Source organism: Bombus huntii, chromosome 3 (assembly GCF_024542735.1).
Source record: "Bombus huntii isolate Logan2020A chromosome 3, iyBomHunt1.1, whole genome shotgun sequence".
In the NCBI taxonomy this organism is placed as follows: domain Eukaryota; kingdom Metazoa; phylum Arthropoda; class Insecta; order Hymenoptera; family Apidae; genus Bombus; species Bombus huntii.
The window spans coordinates 14,684,929-14,697,246 of NC_066240.1; the positions used below are offsets into that span (position 1 = coordinate 14,684,929).

General features: G+C 39.0%; 1 protein-coding gene across 3 annotated transcripts in view; it reads left to right on the forward strand.

Annotated features, from left to right (window-relative positions):
- Positions 1–12,318, forward strand: part of LOC126864034 (protein rhomboid) — a 500,063-nt gene that overhangs the window by 446,511 nt on the left and 41,234 nt on the right. The window lies entirely within an intron of this gene.

The following is a 12,318-nucleotide window of genomic DNA, read 5'->3' on the forward strand; positions in this document are numbered from 1 at the left end:
TTTATCGCGTCTAGTTATACCGGACCTCACTGTAGATCGTTGTCTCGATGGAAAAATTAAAAAAAAAAAAAATATTTATTTTATATTTTCGACTTCTTTTTTCGCATAGAATCACCCCCTTTCCGCTTGTACCAACAATTACCAACCACCCTGTATATTATCCAAAAATTAACGTTCCCCTTTAGTAAAAGCTCTTTTCTAGTTTGTTACGTTCTTCGACACTGGGAATCCGTATTTTAGTTTTCGACGCGTTTACACCAATCAGAAACTTTTCCACCGACCTTGTTTAGTTTCCTGAATTTTTAACTAAACGTATGGGAACTTTGAGATACACGCAAAAAGCTTCTGCGGTTGTTCTGTTAATTTTAAAGCGTGGATTAAGCCGGTAAAAATGTCGAAAGTAAAGTTACTTCTTCTTTTTGTTGTACAGTTATTGCACAGTTTCAGCGAGTTTCGCGCGATGCTTACTTTGAAGGTAAATTAAAAACCACTTTATTCGCGTATTTTTAATATTTCCATTATATTTATATTCTTATTACTGTAACTTGAGTTACTGTAATTTTTCATGATTAATGTTATTATGTTCGATTTATTGGATTGGCAACTAAGTGATTGCGGATTTTATCAATATCACCTAATGACAAAATCCGCAATCACTTAGTTACCAACCCGATATTTTCAATACGAACTGGCCACTTACGTTTGTGCAGTAGATAAACGCATACAAACGCGTACGCTGCGACTTTCTTTCTATCAGCGTGCGTACGTGTTCTGCTTTTAGTCGAAAACTGTCGCTACGATATAAAACGCATAGATAAAGCAGGAAATGGGAATCGTGTCTTTGACGTGTTTTTCATTTGATTAACATGGAATCGATACGCCGTGGAGTTCTGTTACCAAACAATAACGTAGGCAGCGAAACCCGCAAGTGTCAATTTCATCGCGTCAATTTCCGAAGCGAAATTTTACTTCCTGCCATTACAGCGAAACGAATCAAATATACGAACATAATAATTATAATGCAAATGCAGTAATATGGAAAAATAATAAAAAGGAGTTTTAATATTACAAATTGATCGTAGTTTTCTATTTCGAACGTAGTAAATTTAATGTAATTCCATTACGTACAGTATGTGGATAAACGCCGAGTATATCGAGAAATATTCGGTTTGCCACACGGAGGAGTTGTTAAATATTATAATCCATCGCTTTTATTCGTTTCAAATTTTATAAATTCCACTTCATGCCGGAGAATTTCCAATTTTCCGAATTAACTTCCGAAACGCGGTAGAATCAGAAATATTCGGTTTATCGCCGGTTTAATAGAAAAATTGCCAAATTGTTAAACATCATAATTCATCGCGCTTCTCCACGTCGAGTTCTGCAAATTTCATTTCGTTTCAAAGGACTTTCAATCTTCGTACGTTCGCTGTACAAAAGCGCGTTGCGTGGGAAAAAAATATCCTGTTTCACACGCTACTAAAGTAACGGAAAAATGAAATACGATAATTTGTCGCTGTTCTTCCTCTCAAATTTTATAAACCCAATTCCATCCCAGAGAATTTCCAATTTTCATACATTTGCCTTCACGTTGGAAGCACAGTACATCGAGAAAAAGTTTCCTATCTATCACCTCGTTCCGCGATAAAAACAAATTGCCAGATATTAGAAATTTATCGCGTTTCTTCGTGTTAATTCGATCGCAAGAAACGTCCGAAACGATCGCACGTTCTTCGGATAAAATTCTGCGGTAGTCGGAAAATAATCGGTTTAGCAGCAGTTCGACATTTTAATTAGCTCGCGCTCGCAACGAAAGGTCGTTGTGGATTCGACAAAAGCGCGGCTGTTTTCTCAGGTTATTCGCAAGTAGTTCCAGGAGTTCCCGTATTATCGCACTCCATCCGTTTTTCCGAACGACTGGCTTGCAAAAAGCACCTAAGCCGAGAAAGATGGCTCGGAATCCCGGAGCGTGAAAGAGGCTTTTTGCCAGCGACACCGTCGGCGTCGACGACAACGGCGATGACGTTCACGCTCAACGAGATGAATTGGAGCTGGACCAACACGCTCCAATAACCGGCATGTACCGCGCCTGTATCTGAAATTTGCACGCGAGACCGGCCAACCTGTACACGCTTTCGCGCCTTTGATTTTACGTTAATTCCATGTTTCCTCGCCCTAATGATAATCACCAGGCACATTAATGGGATAATCTACGTGTTTGGGCTTTTGTGCGATTCGACTTCGTTCGGAGTAGCGTTGATACGAGTTGTTGGAGAATAGCCATGATTCTCAGTTAACATTTTATACGTGGAATAATTTTACAAAGGCCTTTCCCTTCTTGCGATTTTCCTTCGGTTCAAATTTTACGCTTAATTGGCGTTCGCTAATTCTTTCGCGCTACATGTTTCTTCGTGTAAATTATTTTTTCTCAAGCGAAACTACCATTGAATCGATCAGCGTGTTTTAGCTTAATCCATTTGCACTTTCGATCCGTTCTCGATCGATGCAAGAGCCTAAGAAATTCGTATAGCGCCAACATATTACCATATAGAGTCGAATGTTACACGAATTAACGAGACTAACGCGAGATACATCGTGTCGTTATTAAATTAGACGCTTGACAACCGGCTCGTTTTTCGCTCACGTGCAAAATTATCCTTTCTTCGATCCACCAAACGTGAAAATTCGTAATTCTGACAATATACAAAATGCCCATAAAATATCATCGTCCGTGACTCGTTTCTCTACGCGAACTTCCCTCGTCGTTTTCGCATATTCCGAACGTCCTTCGCGTATTTTCCGACACGCCGCAATGAAAATGGCTATCGAGCAAGTAGTACGACTCGGTCGTGTGTCCAAGTGGTTCGTTGGGAAGAATTTGGGAAACGGAAAAACACGGAAGAAGGAGGGGGCGTTGGTCGATAAAACGGCTCGTTAAATGTCACGTCACGGCGGAGGACGTTTGTGCCGGTTGAAAACGCGAGTTCTGTATGTTATTTCCACGGTGGAGGTCCGGCCGCATTAATCAGCGGCCGAAGGTAGACGCGTACGCTTGGCACTGACGTGACTGGTCATAAATCGTCGGTTCGAGTGCAAACGCGATTACACGGCGACGATTATCGAGAGATTCCCCTGGAATCGGCCTATTCCTCGGCTGCGTCCGCCGCTACTACGATATCCTGTACATGCATAAATCGTGCGCGCCATCCCGATCTACGCTGACGAAGGAGAAATCCCGGCGAATCCCTGTAAAATATATCGTGGAAATCGACGCGAACGAGAATATTATTCTCACGATGGGATTTTCGCCTGCATTCCTTCCACGTTTGCTTCTGCTCGCTTTAGCCTCGCGTGTGCCGCATTCGTTCCGACCATGCGTGTTTCCTTGCTGCGAGACGACGACGCTACATTTGAAATTCGAAATCGTCGAAACTTTTGTTTTCGTAACGCGACGCGGTGAAATTCTCGCTTGCCCTCCGAGACTCGTAGCATTTTCTATGGCGCTGTTTTTAGAGCGAATCTTGCTGGCAAATAAAATAGACATACCACAGCCTGGTCTTTCGTACTTAAATATTGTAAGGAATTTTAACTAACGGACAGTGATAGGTCGAGAAGCGTAGGATCGTGTTGACAAATGAAATAGACATCCTTCGAATAGTTTGTCGTTCTTGGTTAAAATGTTGTAAGGTATTTTCTAACAGACAGTGATGGATCGACAAGATATAGAACCTTACTCGCGAATAAAATAGACATCCCTCAAATAGTCTGTCTTTCTTACTGTTAGTTAGAATGTGTTAAGAAATTGTCTAGCGGGCAGTAGTGGACCGAGAAGCATGGAATCTTGCGCACGAATAAAATAAACGTCCCTCGAATAGTCTATCGTTGGTGGTTAAAGAGCGAGGAATTTTCAAATAGACAGTCGTGCATTCGGAAATATAACAGGAACATTCGGTTCGTTGTTGTTGTACGTGAAACGGAGAAATTGCTGTAGTATGTTTTGTAGAGGATAACAGAGCGGCGATAAAATTATCCTATTAACGTAACGTCGTTTCGTGTGCATATACTCGATCGTAGATCAAGATGGAAATACATTGCGATAATTATAGGAGGTAAATACAAAATAATGAGAGAGCTCGGGACTAGTAAAAATGCAATTTCATTAGGCGAAACAAGATGATATCGACGAGTTAACAATTACGTACGTTAAAGAGCGCAAGCGTGCTATTAAAAGCTACTTACACTCGGTCTATTGATATCTTACGTGTTTTCAAATGGTAAAATGGAATGTGAAATGAACAACGATGCACGTTAGAGTTTTGACGTATTTCAGGCTTTAGAAACAACGTGGCATGTAAACTGTCAATTAAATTCCATTTAATATTGTTATACTTTCATCGTTGATATTCGAAGTCGTACTTCGTACGAAGATCGCCGTAGGGAAAAATGGTCTTCGAACTATAATATAATTGATTTTGCATATAACGCGAACAAACTTCCTATTAGAATAGATGCCACATACAATAGACCGCTAACTAACTTTCATGTCATTTTCATATCAATCCTACATCTAAAATCAGTGTTGCATAAGCTAAGCTCCGGAGCTTATAAAGTTAGTCCAACTTTGAGTTAATTATCATAGCGTGCGAATATTGGCTTATATTGGCTAGAAATGTATTTTAGTTAGTTCGATCGTTCCGTATAAAAATATAGGAAATTCAAGAGCGCAAGAATATTAACAAAAATATGTATATCAAAACTAAAATAATCGTTCTAACGTTCAAGAAGATAAAACAAATCTCTGCTCGATTCGCGCTTCTTCAACTGTGCCCAAGAAAACGTCAATCTTGTTTGCATAATCATCCGCGATCTAGCAATTTCTGTATTAATAAAATGTATTAATAAAATTAATAAACTGTATTAATAAAATTCCAAAAATGTCCACATAAAAAACGCACATAACATGCAGCAATATATAAAATATCGAAAGCGTAATACCCATTATGACGTTTGACAAAAATATAAATTTCCATCGACATCCGCGCTCTATCCATCGACGTTGTTGATCGAAAGAACTTACTTACGTACCTAATAAACGATCGTTATTATCCTCGCGTAAAAACAAAGCATTTATGTCTCGTTCTCACTCGAATCCTCCAATAAGTTGGACGAAGTTCTGCGTTAAAGAACGCGCACAAACACAGACTCTGTGCAACAAAGGTGGTAATGCGGAATGGGCTGTTGTTCGTTACAAAGTCGGTTCTCCACGCGATGTCTCTTTTCTGTTGCTCTAGTATTCATTCGGTTGTTCCCTCCTTCTGTGTTTTTTTAAGCCACGCTTTCAGTCCCCGTCCAGCCCGCGTTGGCCGTTTCGTTGTATCTTTTCTTCTTTTTTTTTTTTTTTTTTCATACTCTTTCTCGGCCGATTCAACGACCGACGTTTTCGCATGAATCTCGAAGCAACGTGCTCACCGTCGATGAAATTTTTCCCCTAAAACAGGAATGATAAAGGATAAAATTTCACGTTCGATGGATGGATCGATCGACATCCGGTGATTTTGCGACACACGATGCGCGAGGCAACGATCTTGTTCTCGACACTTTCGTTGTTTTCAGGGATACGAGAGAATTTTGTTTGTAAAAATTGTATTCTATAGCACGGAGAGTACGTGACGGTAGTAATTTTTTTCCAAGCGATGTACACATTTTTTCAGAGGCTCCTAGGTCACTTCTACTTTTCTTAAATAGTTTCCTATACTTTATCCTTTTATCCTCGGCGTACGATGCTCTCTTCTGTGACGAACGTGTACAATCACTTCGACGTTTCGATACTTGATATTTTTGGGAATTTTGGCAAATCTCGCGCCTCGAGTTTCGTTAGATCCTGATCGTTAAAAAGATTCAATTTATCGACTAATTTCAGTGAGAACATCTCGGTTTGTTTACCACAGTCGTAAACGTCAATCGTCTTGCTAATTAAATGGTTTTACTCGAATGAAATTCTAAAGCTCAGATTCACCTGAATTAAAAACGATAATAATACGAAGTAAGAATAATACACGATACGTATAATTCATCAGTTCGTAAAAACTCGCAAGAAGCAGCAGCCAACGATACAAAGATCACAGCATCTCGCACGCGGCAATTTCACCACAGGACGTTGTAACGTTTCTTTTTAGCTAGATCCACCGCAACGTAATCAGTTTCACACTTTCGTACAAAAAAAAAAAAAAAAGAAAGAGAAAAAAGAAAAAAAAAGACGACAGAGTGAGAGAGGAAGTGGAATTGTAGAAGCTTAATACACGTAGAGATACGAGAGAAAATAGGGGGACGAAGATAGAACTAATTATTAACAGTCCTGCGGGAGTTGGATGAAACAAAATGAGACAGAGCCGAGGTCATCCGTGGCAAAGGAAAGAAAGGAACATAAAAAAGAGCGGCAAGTGCAATAATGACGAAAGCTGGATTAAAAGGGGAGAGAATTAATTAATTACGAAGCTCACGTAGCCGGGTGATGGACCGGTAAAGAAGCAACGGCCTCGAGATTAACGTTGAAACTCGAAAATCAGAAAGAGGAAAGAAGTTTTCAAAGGTAGGCGACCGCTTGTCTCCGCTCTGATATTGCAATTTCACGAGCTGTACCTCTTTCCAGCTGAAAGGGAAATTTAACTGAACGAGGTCTAAAAAGAATACAAGCTAATTACTGGCATTTCCAACTCAAAGTTTGCCAATGTACCTTTCCCTTTGTAAATAGTCCGCTGTATCATCGTAGTCGTTTCGATTGAAGTTTCGTGAGCGAAATACATTACGCAAGTATTCGAATACTTGCAAAAACGTTGTGCGAATATGTTGCGCGTGTTATTTTGTAAATTTTATTAGCGTTTTAATGGGAAAACGGACTTGTCGCGTTTGTCTCGTGTGATGTTCGATTTACTCGGTTGCGGTTGTCCAAGATAATTGCGAATTTTATGATTTCATGGTTTTACGAACTCGTTAACACGTCGTTGACGGTATAGTATGAAAAATAAATGTTATCCTAGTTCTCGCATATTTCTGGAAAATATGTCAAATTAAATTGAACGAGGATTTCATTTCCGCCTACTGTACACCGTCTACGCCATCGTTGTTCGCGATCAGAGGAAAACTGAACGATAGAATTTAATTATACATGGCCGCGTCGTTCGATTCTAGAATTTTAGAAAATTCCTAAGAGAAGGTACCAGTGGCTCGCGTTGGAAAAAAGATGAGGCAATTAGAGGAAACACTGCTTAATGGACTTTAATAAGGGGTACTCGTCATACTCTAGTAGACTTTTTCTTCTTCCTTTGTGCCGGTGCTTCAAACCCTCCTTCTTTTTCTCATTTTCCTCATTTTCCTCCCACCAACGTCTCCCGCGAGAGACGAGATAAATTTACGATGTACATGCTTGTCTTACGAATTGCTTAAAACCTTCAGTCTTGCGATTCTCGTTCTTCGTTGAAGATATATTTATAATAATAATAATAATAACAATAATATATAAGACGTTGTATAATGTATCTTTACAAAGCTTGGAGCGCTGTCATGGCATGCTGTGCGTTATAGACCGTCATGGGAAATTACACGCGAGTTTCGTTTCGATATTGTTCCGTAACAGAACCATCAAACTATATATTTTCGTATCTGAAGAGATTAAATTATTTCGTGCCAATTCTTTGAAAGTTATTCGCAAGGGAGTTCTGCTAATCATGATATGTGCGTATGGTGGAAACAAACAATTTTCTGCAATATGCTGCTTCAGCTAAATTTGCACGTATATTATACTTTACATCGTAGCGTTGTTAAACGTTTCGGTAGCGTGGCACGCAGCCAAAATACTCGCGAGATCTATGTGTAACAAACCTAGTACCTATCTGTTACAAAGTTTTGATCGTAAAATTTATTTTACCTGTAAGACAATACGAATGATACACGATTTCGAAAATAAACGTAGCTCGCTGTTCTAATATATTTACATATTCGCGATTCGAACTTTCATCAAGAGGAGGAAAGCTTGTAGAAAATTTGTAATTCGTTACGACCCTCTTATCACAGGTATAAAACCGAACAACTTCGTTTTTTATAAATTTCTCAAGGTAAATCCTGCCTAACCCCAAGGTAAATTTAAAAAAAAAAACATTATTTTTAACAACTATCGCTTCCCTGTACTTTTCGATTTATTGAGCTGATCCATATTACATGCGAGTAATAATCTGCAATTTAACCTTTATAATACGCTCTCGATATCGAAAAGTAACGTTGTTGAGAAAATTTCGCTGTCTGTTTTCCATAAAATGGGCACGCTAATATACAGTAATATTTTTGACTTTTCATAGTCAACCGTACAAGTCTCCCTACTACTAGACTCTTTTCTTTATCACCCTATATATTTCAGCGAATACTTGTGCATTACCCTCTAATGCTCTTCAAAGTACGAGGCATCGACGTTAAACAGGTGTATACTCATAGCGTATGCTCACGGGAGTATACTTTTCTAGGAAGCTCGAACGATCGAGGATTCTTTTCTGTTATCCTCGTCGACTTTTCCTCTTACTTCTCTGTCTTTTTTTTTTTTGTTTTCTTTTTTCTCCCTTTTTTTCACAATGTTTTTAGTTCGTGGCTTCTTTCCTTCTTTTGCATATCGAGTTGGCTGCGATCATTTGCATTCCTCTGTGCTTTGGACGACCAGAAACCCTCAACCACTGTCAACAGACTGCAACAACCTCTTCTATCTTTCGCTCGTTTTTTTTCCCCCTCTCTTCCTCATTACATTTCGTTTTCCTTCCACTTTATTGCTTGTTTTTCGCTGCTCTGCTTACGTTCTTCCCTCTTTTATTTCTTTCCCCTTTACGACAGTCCACTGTTCTACGTTGCACTCTCTCGTGTTTCATCGTTGCGTTACGAATTTTTCTTCCATTCTGTGTACTCTTTTAAGACTATCACGGATGAAATTTCGCTCCGTACGAATTCTCCTTCGATATTGCAGATGTATACATATATATTCGATATACGCTATTCTTTCGTCTCAACGTATCTTGATAAATCACATTCCCCGCTTTTTACGAGGGGAAATTTTGTCAAGACTTATTGTCAAGTAATTTCTTGTTATCAGAATCGTCTTGCTGTTTGATTCTCAGCTTACGCGCGGGTTTTTCCACTCTCGTAATTTGAAAATTGTCGGCTGTCGTAGCATTAAAATAATCGTTTGCCAGTTGCTAATAAATTCTTTCCATCTTCGAATATATCGTATTAAAATATTTCTCGCTAGTCGTAAAGTGACATCAAAGAAAGAAATCGAATCATCCAGTATCGAATAGTAACGAAACGTTTAATTTCGCTCGTGTAACTTTATCGATGTTCAAAGTTCGAAAAGATTGTGAGCGAAGATCACATCTTTCAAAAATTAAACTTTTTATTTGTTTATTGCTATTGTGCTATTCCAATTTTTATTCTGTTCGTTTTCACGTTGTTTTTTTTTTTCTTTCTTTCTTTCTTTGTAACGCTCGTTTTTTTTTCACGCTTCTTCATCGCCCATTTTTAAACCTTTAAACGTCTTAAAGAGAGAAGGCTCGGTCGTTGTTCCAGTCCTCAGCGTTCCAAGACTTTTCCACTCGCCCGACCAAGACACGGTTTCCATTCTTAGGTGTGTTCTCGCGAATTTCTCTGTTCCATTAGCACAAAGGAACGCGCCAGACGCGCGTCCTCGAACATTGGAATTAGGGGACTTTGTCTGGTTCAGGGACACGGTTATAATCAAAGAAGCTTAATTGAAAGCGGCCGATTTACAGCTGTCGCGAAGATGCAACCGAAAATTGACGCACAATTTGAGATAATAATGAAACGGTGTTAACGAGTTAATGCACGCGTATTGCCTCGAGCAGCCAGGTTAATTATTCCATTGATCAATGTTTCCTCGATGATAATAGAGTTATGTAGAATAGATATATAAGTACTCTACGCACGATATGACGCTACGTATAATATCGCGATATCAGATTAAAAATAAAATGTTACGTAACGCCACGTTAGACCTTAATAGGTTAATAAACGAAACTCTCACAGAGCAAATCGATCAACTTTGTATTTTCTATATTTTTCAATTTCATTGCCTAGACACGCGATTAGTCTTTTCGCGACAAATTACTTATTTCCAGTAAGTTTACTTAGCGAGTCGGAATATGTAAATAATCTTGAAGAGCAAGATGAATTTTGAAAAAAAAGAAGAAAAAGAAATATATATACAGGGTGGTTGGTAACTGGTGGTAAACGCGGAAAGGGGGTGATTCTACGCGAAAAAAGAAGTGGGAAATATAGAATAAAAATTTTTCGTTCGAGGCTTTGTTTTCGAGAAAATCGACTTTGAATTTTCGCTCGGTACGCGTGCGCTTTATCACGTCTCGTTATAACGGATCTCACTGTAGATCGTTGTCTCGATGGAAAAATTAAAAAAAAAAAAGAAAATTTTATTCTATATTTTCGACTTCTTTTTTCGCGTAGAATCACCCCCTTTCCGCTTGCACCGCCAGTTACCAACCACCCTGTATATCATCACTTTTCTCCGTTTCTTCATTCGTAGAGCTGATCATCGAGACCTCTGGTTTAAATAAAGATGTGTCTTCTCGATTATGCGTTTATTTCGTTAAGAATCCTTAGGATGATGTGAAATTACAGAAATTTGAAAAGCAAAATCTCTAGCTGTCTTGCTCTCTTGTTCCACCGTGAAACGATTAAAAAGAAGTTCGTAGAAGTTTCGATCGCATTGAATCTCGCGTAACGTCGAAGCTCAAAAAGTGGAAACTCTCCGAGCTATGAAACGAAACCACGATAATATATAATATGCGAAATTATAGAAATCTGAAAGGCAAAATCTCTAGCTGTCTTGCTCTCTTGTTCCACCGTGAAACGATTAAAAAGAAATTCGTAGAAGTTTCGATCGCATTGAATCTCGCGTAACGTCGAAGCTCAAAAAGTGGAAACCCTCCGAGCTATGAAACGAAAATACAATAATTCATTAACGCGAAGGGAAAAGTTTGCCTAGGTTGCACGGCTGCGAGCCCACGCAGGGGCAATTTGTTGAAGACGCGACTCTCATTGTTGTTGAGCCGCCAGGGAAATGTTGTACATAGCCAGGCGCCGTTATATTTCTCTCGTTTACAGAAACAATATGCCTAAACGGCGTCTGCACACCGGCGTCGACGTGATATTACAAACCCTGATTTATATCGTTCATTCACGCTTGCAGCCGCTATGTCGTCGTAACGTTGCACGCACCACCACCAACGTCGTGTCGTATTCTCTCCTCTTTTAGCCGCTTACATTCACTCGGCAAGCCGGCAGTTCGGATCATTATGACGTAATAAACGTCCTTAGCACGCGGCATGTCACTCGTATCTCTCGCCAGTGCACGACCACGCCAACATCTCTTGATTTTAAAGTACTACACGATGACAGAGTGTTTTCAATTTTGTATTTCTATTTTTAACAGTTTTCCCTTTCTTCGTTCGATCGTTTTCTTAGCTACGAGTTTCTACAAGGAGACAAATTAATTCTTTTTTCTTTCGTTAATTTTTCAATTTCGTTGGACGAGTACAGGATTGGCGTTGAATTTAAAAAAGAAAAAAAGAAATAATTACTTGCTTTCGCGGGTTTATTCGGTACAAGTAGGTGGCACAAACGACAGGAGACTCAAAGGTAAGCTTGAAAAGTAACTTAAAAAGCCCACGCAACATCGTTAGTTTAAATGAAGAAATTCGAAACCGTCGTAATGGAAGTAAAATAATCTCACGATTGAAATAGAATGTTTTTTTCACGAGCATTGAAATAATACGTGAAAGTCGCGTGACATTATTGAAAGAAAGAAACATGAACGAACTAACAAAGCAAGATCCGATGTAAATATTTGAAATTCCTTTTGGTCGCCGGAATATTAAAAACCGGTGAATTTTTCGAATAAAAGTTCCAATTTCTCCTTATAGAAACAAGAATCGAATAGAATGATTTTACTAATCGACCAACGTAATCGACCAAAGCTGCATCAGTAGCATGCTAAAAATCGCATGTTGCGTGGTACCGCCCTAGAAAATCCAACGATCGGGCCTTCGATCTAATATAAAACTTTTATTCTAAGTTACGACCTCTGTTAGATAGATTTATTATAAAAGATATTGGATCTATAGCTATCGTTTCCATCCGCTTTTCCTTTTCATATTCAATCTTCTTTCACCCTTGCCACAATATCTCCTGAAAACCGATAACATATCTGACTTTACAGTCGAATAAACTTATATTATAGACAGAAATGGA